Below are 13,949 nucleotides of genomic sequence, written 5' to 3'. Positions count from 1 at the left end.
TGGGGAGATGTGAGTGGAAATGATAGCTTTGAAATGATAGCTTTGTTGGAGCAGGGAGTAGCTTCATATTTTGCTAAAATTTCCTGGTACTGGATAGGTATTACAGAATATCACTCTGACGTGTAGGAAATGTATCCACTGATAGTCCTATAGGAAGGTGGTATGAAAAGACTACTCAGGTGAGGAGTCAGCAATTCAAGCTGGATCTAGCTGTGCCTCTTTAGATGTTCCCTCCCTTCACTATAGTGAACACAGGGAACTGATGGGAACCGGGCTTCTTGAGGTCACTAGTGTATGTTAGGGCTGCATCTGTGCCCCACTATCGTGCCATTTTTCTTCTTATGTCCCGTGAAAAAGATTTTGTGCAGCATTCATTAGTTTTTATGTTTTGGGATAGTGTCAGCTGTTAGTAAAGTCATTCATATAATTAGTTACTGGCTGAGAAAAAAATTGTTCATCTGTGTTTCAGTTTTGGTAAGATAACTTACTTTTGTCCTTCTGTCTACATTTAATTTCTGAGATTTGGAACCTCATGCCATCTCTTTGTCCTATTCCCTACTCCCCATGCCTCCCTACTCAGAAGGAGAAAGCCTCTTTCTAGTCTGTAAACAGGCTCCTGCTGCTGCCTGAGGCTGATGCCTACCAAGAAGTTGAAGCAGTGTTCCTCAGGAGGAAGATGCCGTGAGACATCACAACCTTCACTCCATTAATAGCCTTCTAGGCCAAGGACCCAGCCAAACTCTAAGTATAGCCTTCATTTACCCTTACCCTGATTTGAGAGAGGCAGAAAACAACCATTCAACCCATCTTAGGTACCATCTCCAAAAGGTATTGTCTCTGTGGGCACCTACTGAATTCACCAGAAAAGTCCTGCATGGTTGTTTTGGCAAGCTCTGAAACAACGTCAGCTTTGGGGGCTGTGGCCCCCCAGGACACCAGCACAGGGCTACTGATGCCCTTATACTTTCTACATCTGTGCAAGTTGTCCCAGCACCCTTTTCCTCACTACAGGACTTGGTTCTAGCTACCTTGCTCCTGCAGCCTATGTGGCACTGAGTGACTTCTCTGTGTATGTGTCAGGCCTTGTTTAAAACAGAGGAAAGGACATGTGTTAACTTTCTTCCCCTCCATCTCTCTTACCCACATTGATGGTCCCAAGGCAGTGCCCACCTTCAGTGTCAAGGATTTCACCAGAGCAATAAATATATAGCCCAGTCTCTTACTCCCAAACCACTTCAGCCTCAGTGTTTTTGCCTCAAAAGGTTGCTGCAGTTTACTTGGGCTTTTAAAAAAACAAAGCTGCCGGGAGATAAGTGGTAAGAGCTTCTTACACAGCTACTGTTGGAATGAAGGGAGGAAAATGCTGTTAGGACTGCAGGCAGAAGCCTAGGCCCTGGCCTGAGGTTACAGTCTTTGAAAAGGATGTGGAAAATTCCTGAACATGACATAAGAACTTGCTGGATGTGACAGACAGCAGTGTAAGGTGCTAACAAAAATTATAGACAGCATGAAGGATGGCTGAATTTCACCAGTGCTTAAGGGGCAGTGATGTGAGAAACAGTCAAACCTCACAGACAGTAACAGGGACCATTGGGTACCTTTTGCAGAGCAGAGCCTTGCGCAGCCAGCAGCACTGGTTATACCACATGGGTCCGAGATCATGGAGGCAACGGTATCAGCAATACCAAATTTGGGGTTGGATTTAGCAAAACTAGGAACAACGGGGAAAGACGATTAGGAGAGGGAAAGGGCAGAGAAAGGGAGGCTCAAGAAATGGGAAAAGGGATAAAAGAGTGTGCAAATCATGTGGTCAGGGCTGTCCGGGGTACCTGTGGCACAGCCCTGTGGTTGATCACCACAGGAGAAGCAGGACAATAAGCCAAACCTTTTGTTCTGTCCATGCTGTAAAAGGCAAACTCGCTTCTGCAGCCAGGGTGGGCGATAGGCAGGGTGCTTACTCTGGCTAGCAGGGGAATACCCAGATGGATGGGTAGAGCATCCCTGCATCACTGTGTCAGTGCTATTCCAGGCCTAACAGCATCAGTTTTCCACATATACTAACATCATCCTAATGCATGAGGTCTGAAAAGAAGAAGAAAAATTCTTGCCAAGTACAAATAAGATACAGTTGTTCTGCATATATAGCAATTATGTTTTTCACTTGGAAGAACAGTCATTTAGTACTGTGGAGCAGAAAACTGTTAGCAGGGCATGAAAAGACTTGGGGATGAAAAGCTTTTTTTAAAGCTATCAGTGGATTTAATGAAATCTGTCAGATCTCTCCCTTACAGAATGTGCCTTTTTAAAGAATTTCATTCTTGCAATCTTGCATCAGGCCACCAGGTGTCAACAAAGCTCTGTGAAAAAAATGAGTGACACTGGACTCTATTGCCACCTCTGTGTTCTCTGGGTGAGGCAGTTCACCTTCACCCCTCCGGTTAATTGGGAAATGGCTTGTTGCAGACACTCATGGCATGGTGCTCCCAGACAAGGAGAGGATCTGGGACTGAAGAGGAGAAGATCGTGTGCATGGGCTGGTATGACAAATGCTGAGGGGCCTGCTGGGGTGGCTGCAGTGGGAGGCAGCTGGTGGAGGGCTGATCCTGGCAGCAGGCAGCAGAGAGTGGTGGTGGGGAGAGGAGGACAGTCAGCACATGAGCGCACTCCAGCCCAGGGCTGGAGCTGAACATCCCCTTAAAAAGCCCTGCCCCGTGCTTGGGTTTTCAAAACATAGTTCCCCATTATGGAGGTCTTCAGGGTAAAGCTGGTTTAGGGAGCTCCTGCACCTCTCATCTCCCACTGATGTGGATGAGTTCAGTATCTTGGTTTCTAGTGTGCCTCACAAGGATGTTCCCATAGGGGGACCCTCCTGTTTCTTGTCCCTTCCACGCTCAGAAGTGACATTGTATCAGTAGCAGCAATTTTTGAGGGAAACAGAGGAAAGCAGGGAAAGAAAAGGCTTGTTAATTTGAATGTGAATAGATCTTTATACATAATTTTAATGAATCTTTTCCAGAAGCATTAAAATAAAATATTAAGCACAGAGCATGTGTTTCTTTCACACCTTCAGTGACAGATTTTACAACCTTCCTCATTGCTAATAAAAGGACTAAACTGTTGTACAAAGCTGCCAGGACAATGTTAAACACAAGAAACACCTGAAAAAAATTCTTAAAATAGGGAGATGGAAGAGAAGTGCTTATGTACCGCTCTCAGCTTAGCAGGACCATATTCAATTTACATCAGGATATTCCAGTTTGTGTCTGCGGAGACTTGAGACCAAATTTGACATGCTGACTGAAAGTCCCTGGAAAGCTCCCCACTGTGTTTTATGTGCTGTGTTTTGTTAGGTCTGAGAAATTACAGAATAGAACAAAAGTAATTCCTATGCCATCCATGTATGTGGTAACACTGTAGCATTGGCATAGGCAATTGCCCTTACTCACTCCCTTTAGCCCATTTCCGTACAGAGAAAGAGTTAATTGTGCCTTAGCAGTCATGATAATGGCTGCCTTTGATAACTGATTTTGCTCCCACTATCGTGATACCGCATTTTAAAGAAGGACCACACAAGTAACCGCGGCAAAGAACAGCATGCTCTGATGAACTTCTACTCTCTTTCTTTCCACTGATGCGGTAGTGAGTGGTTCTTTTTCTTTCAAAGTACACTTCTTTGTTGCTTTCCTCAAAAAAGTGTTGTAAGAAAATAAAATACAAACCTGCAGCATGTTCAGCTGTGTATAAATTGAAGGATGTGGTTCCTAAAAACAAGCTTTTCCTGCAGACTTTGTTGGAACACAAGAACAGAATAAACACTGATAAGACCTGTTTTCAAAAAAAACCCAATTCATTCTATTGAGTGCAGTCCAGTTAAAAAATATTGCATGATCATTTAAAAGACATTCATGATATTACTGAGTTGACAAGAAACCAAAAAATTCAGTTATCTTTTCCATAATACTAACCAGGGAATATACCCCAATTTTTCCTGTGAGGTATATTTCCTTTGAAGTATATTACTGTTGGCTATTTTTAAGTGCCATTGATGTTAATATAGAGTCCAGCATTTCATTCTCCAATCAAATAGAAATCTTTAAATTGACAAACTATCATTTTAAGTATTTTCTGCATAATTGCTATATGATTTTGTCTCTTTAAAAGTTACATTTTTTCTTACAAAATCTAAAAGTAACCAAAATCACTACTTTGAATACAAATTAATTTCAATTTCCTGTGAATGTGGTACTGCATCCTGCAAATAAAGTGCTAAAAAGATAATAAGCTTCTAAAACGCTAAGGTTAAGGATGTTTATTGTTGAAAGAGTCAACATACAAAAGATTCTCGTTGGTATTAAAATTCTACAAAACTGCATAAGCAGAAAATTCTCAGTACAAGTTAGTTTTGCTCTTCTTAATAATACAAACCATAAAAAATACAGAAATGACTGAGTCAAGGTATAAAAGGAATTAGAAGATAGCAAGGTTAAGGACTTACATTTAGAATATGCCTAAATGAATATTGCAAATGGGGCCCTAATTTGGTTTCATTTTGTGTATGGGCTATAATTTAGCTATTACTGTAGAAATGGCTGCTTCTGAGAAGTTTGTCATTGATTCGCTCAGGATCACAAGCAGACCTTTCATTAACAGCCAAGGTCAGGCTTTCGCTGTTCAGGCCAGCAGGCAGTTGCTCTGCTCCAGAAATGTCCTCTTCGTCCCTACAACCTTCAGCCCTGGAGTGAGGTTTGACAGTGTGCTGGAGCTGACTTTACAACTCTCTAGCACTGGAATAATATAGAGAAATCTGGAAAGCCCCAGCCTGAATTTGCCTGGCCCAGGATGTCAATGGCTGCCTTTGTGCAGAATGACGTGGTCCTCAGCCCATGCTGGGGTCCGTTGTTCCTCCCCAGCTCTCTGTGTTTCTCTGACCGTATCATATTTCCTTGTCAGGGAGCCATGAGGAAAGCAGCAGGTCTGCAAGGGGAGGCAAGCTGGTGCTGAGGGTGCAGCAAGGTGGGAAGGGGCTGTGGTCTCCCTGACAAGGTGCAGCCTCCCACACCCTGGCCAAGAAGAGCAGAGCAGCTCTGGGGATGGTGGCCAGGATGGGCCCACAGGCCTGATCACCAGACAAGTCCATAGTGACGAGGCATATCTGTTGTCAAGCGGGAAGGCAAGTCGGTAGGACCTGGCTGGGGCAGCAAAGCATGTGGCCAGGCAGAGGTAGCCCTACAGTGTGGCTCTGGCAAGGATCAAGGGCGAGGGCCTGAGCTCAAATGCAGCTACTGAGGCAGAGGGGAGGCTTTTCGCAGCCCTGAGTTTACATGGCTGCACCATATCAAAGCTAGCCTTGGATGCAGACCGTTAAGCCGCTGACCATCAACCACCTTTACAAATAGGCTGAAGGCCCTGTGTTTTCATTTTCCCTTAGGACATTAACAACATCTGAGGTTTTCCGAGTCATGGACCTCAACATTAGCCTTTATCTTCTGTCAGATGTCTGAATCCAGAGCACTGCCCTGCCTGTCCAGCTTGAGATGGATGTGCACACCATTTGCCAGGGTTTGGTATCAGGTCTTTGTCATTGCTACCACCACCCATTTCTAACAGGACAGCATGGCATCCTCACCTAGGCAAAGCCAAGCTTCAAGAGTGAGCCAGAGCCAGATGCAGGCTCATTGCCAGTGCGCAAGTGCTGGTCATGTTTCCTGCATGCAGAGCTCCAAAGGCTCTGAGGAGATGGTAGTTGCCACACCAGCTGTAGGAAGATGTCCAAACACACTGGAGAGAGGGAGTGAGACGAGAAAAAGAGAGAGAGAGAGAGAGAGAGAGAGAGAGAATCTAACCTCACCTTGAGTGTGGATATAGTCTTAATTTAGGAGCATACCTAGCCCATGGCCCATAGTAAGAAATTCAGACCTGCCCTTTCTTCAAGAACAGTTCTTCATCCCTATCCTTTCAGGCACCCTGTGGTGGGACAAGAAGAGAAAATGTGGGCTGGTAGGTAGCAGGACTTCTTCAGTTCCCAGTTTCCCCAACAAGGCCCCAAGACAGAGGAAAAAAAAAAAGGGGGGGGGGAGGGGAACCATTTGTCCAGATAAGAAATTTGCTCTGAAAGCACCCCCTTTTTTTTTTCTTTCTTTTTTTTTCTGTTTTATCATTTTTTCCTTAAAGCCAGGTCTTTGCCCAGAGAACCAGCAAACATTGTTGGCCTTATTGTACTTCCCCCTTACTGCACCTGTCCTTGCCCTCTTCCTTGTCTGCTCCATGCTAGTGGATGTGTCACACACCTAACCTGACTGGAGACACACCTGGCCCCACAGCTCATTGTGTCTTTGCCTCAGGGGGCTTCCCAGGACCATACAACCTCTGGGCATTTTGGGGAGAGTAGACTTCTCTTCTGATTCACTGTAGGTCACTTTTTCGGCTACAGACAAGGGAGGGTATAGTGTGGGGTGTCATTCCCTGATTTTGGGGCAGAAGCATTTTGTTGTCAGACTACCAAGAACATAGACATATTTTTTCATTGACAAAGCAGCAAAACCATTGGAACAAGGAAGAGACTGCTGCAGTAGTGAGGTAAGTGCTAGGAAGTGACTGGGAAGAAGCCGAAGTTGCCTGTCTGGTGGTGGCACTGACATGGTGATGCTGGGATTCTCAATCCATCAGACCATCCAGATGTTCCCCTGCTAGCCAGGGAAAGTAGCTCTTTTTATGTTTTTTCCCATTTCTTCACCCTACCTTTTGCTACCCTTTCCCTCCCTTTCTCCATCCCAATCCCCTTACAAATAAACAACACGTCCAATTACCCCGTTGGTCCTAGTTTTGCTGTATCCATACCTAACTTTGGTATTTCTGACACCACTGCCATGATCTTGGCCCTATATGGTATTATAGGAACAGTTCCCTAGGTGCTGCTGGTCTTGAAGTGCTCTGCTCCACAAAAGGTCCCCAATGTTACCTCCAACTGTCTGTGAAATTTGGCTGCTTCTCACATCATTCCCCCTTAAGCACCTCTGAAACCCAGCCATCCTTCATGGCGCTGTCTGAAGTTTTGTTGGCACTTTACATTGCTACCTGTCATATCCAGCAAGTTTTCATGTCATATCCAGTAATTTTCCATATCCTTGTCAATGAGCATAACCACAGGCCAGGACCTAGGCATCTGCCTGCAGCCGTAACAACAGGACTGCTGCTGTCCTCAGTGCTGGGAATTACATGATTGCCCGGAGGCAAAACCGTTTATCCCCAATTCCCTCCATGTTAGCCAAAGCCCAGGATGTGATGGGCACTGGGAAGTAATGCCAATGAGGAGACACTGTGAAGTACAGCTCTCTGGTGCAGAGATCTAGCAAGACCTCTGCAGTAGCTACATGCTTTCTGAGCATCTTATGCCCCTCATGGGCATATTTTTAGTATTGGTCGTGAGCAAACTGAATGTAGAAAAGTGCTTTCATCAAGCATAAGAGAAACTTCTGGAACAGAGGGAGCCCACAGAGGAGGGATCAGCTTCTAAAACAAAATAGAATCACTGAAGAGCTTTTCAAATGAAGAATGGAAGACACCATGTAGATGAAGAAAATCATTTGTTTAAAGATGATACATCCATTTTCTAGCAGTGCAACCAGAGAAACTTTGTGTCTTCAAATAGATAAAAGAAAAAATGGCAAAACCCAAACAGAAGAAGATGAAGAAGGATGACAGGTCCGCATAAAGTCCCCCTGAAAGAAGGTGAGAGAAATAGAAGTGTATATGCATAGGTGTAAATGTATACAATTTTCTACCAGTGCTGGAAACATAAGGAGTACACTGGGGGAAGCAGACTGCTTAGCTCTGAACAAGGTCAATGACACAGTAGAGTACTAAGAATCTGGCAGAAAGCAGAGCATCAGTGGTATGCCACAGTACCAGGAAACACAGCATACATGAAGGACAGCACAGGTCATGAAGGTAACAGATTGGTACAATATGTGAAAGACAGCTTCAGTTCAAATCAGCCAAACAAGCTAACCAATGAACAAGTAGTATAATTCCTGCATATTGAAATTCTGGAACTGTACCTGCTGAATAAGGAAAGGTTTATGAGGCAAAAACAGCTTTTATGGGACACTGATTACCTCACATGGATGTGGCAAATTTCTCAGTGAAGTTTGCTGAGTCTAATCACGGGACCCCCTCAGTGATGATTTCTTGGAGCATCTAGCTCAAGATTCAATAAGAAGAAAAGCAACTCTCAACTTTCTTGAGCACTGCACAGGAACAGGTTCTTAATGTTACTGTTGATGAGTTCAAGAGATGTTCATATTCAAGAGATGATCATAATATACTCAGAATCAGCATCCATGTGAGTAAAACTAAGAATAAGAAATCAACTATCGTTGTGCTAATTTCAGACAAGGGTATTACAGGAAAATTAGGAAGCTCATTAAGAAGAAGCAGAAAGGGGCAATTAAATGGAAAACCTTTGCAGGTGTCATGAAGACTATTTAAAGACACAACAGAGGCTCAAATTAAATGCATTTTACCTGTCAGAAAAAACTTTAGGACAAGCAAAGAAAAGCTGGTACAATGAAATAGGAAGGTGAGGGAAGATAGTACAAGGAAGGAGGCATCCTTCAAAAACTTGAAGTCATCTCCATATGAGAAAAAAGGAGGGATCACAATGTCTGTCTGATGAAATGTAAACACACAGTCAATCAGGACAAAAAGAATTTGAGGAACAACTTGCTAATGACATCTAAACTAATAATATATCCTTCTCTAATTACATTAGAAATGGAAAGCTTGCCAGGGAGACTACAGGGCCAACAGGTGATCACGTATCAAAGGCGTTCTCAGAGAAGTTAGAGCCACAGCAGGAAAAAAGCTAAACTTGTAACAGCTTTGTTTACTGCAAAGTAGTTTATGAAGGTTCCCATGCTGGAATCCTTATTCAGGAAAGCATAGTCTTTCACAAGTGGATATGCTTCCACAATCCAGACAATTCTGCAATCTGGGCAATATTCAGCCAAGAGTCCCAAAGTGAAGGTGGGAGAGTTGAATACCAGCTGTGGTGCATAGCTACTCGTAGGATGATAGGATAATTCAGGCTGGAAGGGACCTCAGGAGGTCTTTGGTTCAACCTTCTGCTCACAGCAGAGTCATCTGTGGGGTCACACCAGGGCTTTACCCATTCTGGTCCTGAAAACCTCCAAGGATGGAGACTGCACAGCCTCTCTGGGCAATGTGTTCCACTGCATGACTGTCCTCAAGGTGAAAAAGTTTCTCCTTAAATCCAGTCAGAATCTCTCTCGTGTTATTTTGGACGTAATACTGAACTGGTCAAAGCTCAGTAGCTTTGATCTGGCTTTGAAGTTAGTTCTGCTTGGAGCAGGGAGGACCTCTGGAGAGCCGCTTCCAGCTGAAAATATTCTATGATTCACATTTTGCAGAGCTATTTTAACTGAGTGCTCTGTATCTATTTCAAATTATGTACACCATTTTGTATTATGTGGGTTATATTAGCATATGTGAATTCTTATGGAGCTTCCTTGGTCAGGGGAGATGCTCTCCATTTTACTAAAGCTGTTCAGATTGCAGTCCGGTGTGTTTTATAGAAGAACAATAGACTTCTGTGAAACCTGAGTGGGGTCTCCAATGAGTAAGAGCCTCCCACTGGAGCACACGGTTGGAAAAATAGAGATCTCTTCAATTGATGAATACAACCTCAGAGACCAAGTGGAGAGGTGGACTGTTCCCTATTTGAAACCTTGCAGGAAACTGAGAGAAGAAGGGACTTTTCCCCAACTGAAACTCAGTCAACTTCATATGCAGGGAAGGGTTTGGAAAGAACGGATGTGCAATCAGCTTTCAGCTTGCAAGTACAGCCTCAGACTCCTGAGCTAAACAGGCCAGAGCCTTATGCTACTGCTGAGCTTTTTCCCTCTTGCAAACTTCATTCCCATTTTAGTTCCTGGAAGATGATTGCACATTTCCTTTGAATAGTTTCTGTTTCATTTTGCCCCCCTACTGGGGCCAGAGAGTTCACATGGTCCTATGGAGGTGATCTTTGCTACAAACCAGCTGCAACTCTGTGGTTTTGCAAATATCCTGTTTTCAAACCTACCTCCCACTTGTTAGATGTATAATCCCTATCTCTTCACTGCTGTGCTTTCATTCTGTTAAGTAGTGTCCTGCTCGTCCTCCAGGCTGCTCATATATCTCATCCCTCCTGCTGCTATCCAGACAGACTGATGGCTAACATTTACTCTTTCTTTGCCAAGTCCTGGTCTTGACTTCCTCTTCCGCCATCTGGTATAAACTCATTGTTAAATTTGACGCTGTCCCCATCACTCTACTGAGTCTGGTGCTACTTCAAATGTCTTGCAATTCAGAGGCTGCCTTATACCATCATTATGGAATAGTCTGACTCAGGCCTTCTCAGCTTCTCATATTGCCTGTGTGATCTGGCATTTTCTTTGTCACTTCTGCATAGTCATTCATGGTTCTTCCAATGCTCTGTGACACATTGTCCACTGTCAGGTGCAAGCTTTCTGTGCACCAACCTGTCATCCTTCTGCTGACCTTCTGTCTTCTACCTGGAACACTGTTATGTAATTATCCAGCTTTGCCATGGAGATCTTTTCCTCTCTGTTTTGCCTTCACCATCAATCTCTTTTTTTCTTCTTTGTATTGTTTTGACTTCCTCTGAGGGAAAGACTTCTACTCAGATTGTGATTTGGCACTAAAATGTTTTAAATCTGCTTGCTCTGTCTACAAACTGTCTATGTTTTCTGGCCTTTTCCTCAACATAGATTGTCATGCATGCAGTATTTTACAAAATTCACCTCCATCTTCTAGAGGCAGCCCGACTGCCCTACACAATGTCTGCCTTCCTGTGGTCACGAAACTTTGCACTCACCCTAAGGCTGACTACCCCACTTCCATTTGTTTCTGAGCCAGCAGCACTGCTTGGGATCATGACCACAGTTGAAGGGCTCTTGATCCATTAGCTTAGAATACACCTTCATTTTATGTTAGAACCATGAACCAGTGGTGACTGTCTTCATTCTCTGTGATACAAAGGATATGCCCATATCACTTTACAGTTAAAACCAATGTCTGATTTTGGTCAGAAACATTTTCTATCATTCATTTTGCTCCACCAAGAGCTTGTTGCACCCACTGTAGTGTTGATAGAATGAAGTTTGCCTGCATAACTCCATGGGTTTGTTCAAAGTGCACCAGCTCAAGCCCACTTCTCTTATCAGATGAAGCACAATAGTACCATGAATTGGTCGAGAAGGCATATGTATTACAGCATACTCCATTCTTTACAGTCCACAGGGCCAAACAGAAGCACAGCGTAGCTGCTACATCTCAGATACTTCCTTTCAGCCTAGAAGTATGTGTTTCTCTGAACTGACTCTAGACAACCAGCTCAGATTTAGAAATCGGCAAGGTAAATAACTACCTGCAGACAGATGGACCCCATCCCATGTGCCAATTAAAGTATAGCAGCTGTTTCCTTGTACATTCATAGGCCACCACAAAGAGGAGGTGATTCAGCCCAGCTTAGTCTGTACTGAAGCTGCATTCTCTTATGTTTACCATGGCCTAGATGTATGCACAACTACCACAGCTCAGCAGGCATGTAGGAATGATCTGATCTCTCAGAATCCAAAGCCTGATTTTAAATGGTTTCTGTTATAAACTGATGCATGTCCTGGCAACAGCCCTGTGATAAACTACACCATCATTAACATCTATCTACATCATTAAATAGGTATGCTAGAGTTCTTGCTTATGTAAATTTAAATAGTCAACCCCTTCTGCTGATCTTAGTTTCTTGCTTCTGTTATTTCTAGACTTGGGAGAGAGATTTGGGAATATTTTAATCTTGAAATCCAAATCTTCTGCTGGCCTGAGTCACTGAATGCTTGTTCTGTGTAGAGAGTCCTTTTTGTTATCCTGCTAACGATCTTTTCTTTATTGAAATGTGCATTTGTGGTGCTGGAATATATTTTCTCTTCAGTAATGATAAAAAGTAAAAACACCAAAATAATACAAAGAATTGGCCTGTTCAATGATGTTATCTCTGCCAGTCAGACTGGCCCCACCAAAGAGCCATCTCTGTATAGAAAATGTAAGTAGCCTTTCCTGCTTTGCCCTAGTAGAGTCTAATTTCTAAGATGCATTTTGCACAAGGCACAGTTTCTCCAGAGAGAATACACAGAAACATGAATTCCAGGATACAGACCTTGCTCAAATCTGCCTAGACATCCCTTTTTGAAGTAAAATTTCATTGCCAAATCATATACTACTACTTACAAATGTCTGGGCATATGGACAAATCCTAATAATGGGAACAAAATTCATGAACATATTAATAAGCAACATTAGTCTTCATGTAAATGCCACTAAATGTACATGGTTTACTTCTTTGTGAGGCAGAAACTGAAAACTACAATCACTTAAACTTTCTAGTTTTTGTTCTTAGAAATATATTGATAATAGGAGGAAAAAAGTCTTCAAATGAGAAAAAAGGAAAGGCAAGATGATACCTGTGAGGAGTTAAAAAAAAAAAATCTATTTCAGAGTTTGAGCCAAAGCTCATACCTGAGGAAGAAGTGAAATTTTCATTAAATCCATCCCAGTTTTATTGTTTAGCCTGAAGGACTAGGATACAACGTTTTTAAGGTCAATATGATCTCAAAAGATTTTGATCAGCTACTGTAGTGTCAGTGTGACCCTAGTAATGTTGCAAAAAAATGGAAGTGGTATAAACAAATTCATCTGTAGTTAGCTGATGATGCACCTGCAAATGCACAGTGGAATATGACCATATATAAATTTACATGAATGTGGAAATCAGATGTCTGGGGTTATAAAAGAGCATGTTTGTATAACGGCCCTTTGACATTTCTCAATATTGCTATCTTTATCATCTCTTGGGGCCACTGTTTTGCCAGGCCAAGGAGTCATGAATATTAAAAAGCTCACAAGCTGCCAGTAAGGCTTTGATGTGCAAGAATGCTTCTTTAATTTTAGTAATAAGGAATGTGAATTCTGCCTCTAGAGTTCTGCTTAGGTGAGCCTGTAACTTCTTGAAATAATTTAAATGTATCTGAGCAAAGTTAGCCTTGGAAAAAGTGACAAATATTAATTAAACTTTCATCTGAATTCAATCCAACAGTCAGCATCTCGACTGTGAGGAAATGATTATTCTAACTCCAAGATAGAAAGATTTCTATTTCAGGGTCAAAAGTAGGATACCAAGACCCCTTATAACAACTAGAAGAATGAGATCTGTATCCAGGGAGCAAACATCCTTTATGTTAGAAAGGTTCCTACTGTGAATGGGGAAAGGTTTCCTATTTACCCATAAATCAGGAGACCGAAATAACTGTACAGATCAAAGCAGTTTAATAAAAGCCACCACACAGGAAAGGAGGGTTATAAAACCACTCAGTATCAGGTAGAGCAGAACTGCATCTTTGCACTGGGCAAAAACCCTTGCAACAACTAAAGTAACTGCTATAGCTGCACTGATACCACTCTGTTGCAATCCCTCTGGAGCTGCCCTCAAAACCACAACCTGAGGCTGCTCAGCCTGTTTTCTGCCAGACTGTTCAGTGATCTGAGCATCCCACTTTGGGGGACACAGAAACCCCAGCCCTTCTGTCCTCCAGCGTGCTCCCATGTGGCATCGGGATGCCCTGACTTGTGGAGCCATGATGATAGACCTGCCTTGTGTTCACCAAATACATCTTAACCTGTATCGCTAAGTGGTCAGCTGGAGTGTAATGGGCCTGGAAGCAGAAGCTAGGTTACAAGAGAAAGCAGTGATGGGTGACTACAGTTTGTCCAAGATGGGAATTGCTTGGACAATGAGGAAGGGCAGGGAATGAAGGAAAGGGATTGTTCTTGAGTTGGACATCATGTTTTTCAAGAGGCACTCAACAAAGACAACA

Source organism: Apteryx rowi, unplaced genomic scaffold (genome assembly GCF_003343035.1).
Source record: "Apteryx rowi isolate R43461 unplaced genomic scaffold, aptRow1 scaffold_527, whole genome shotgun sequence".
Taxonomy (NCBI): Eukaryota; Metazoa; Chordata; class Aves; order Apterygiformes; family Apterygidae; genus Apteryx; species Apteryx rowi.
This window is presented reverse-complemented; position numbering follows the sequence as displayed.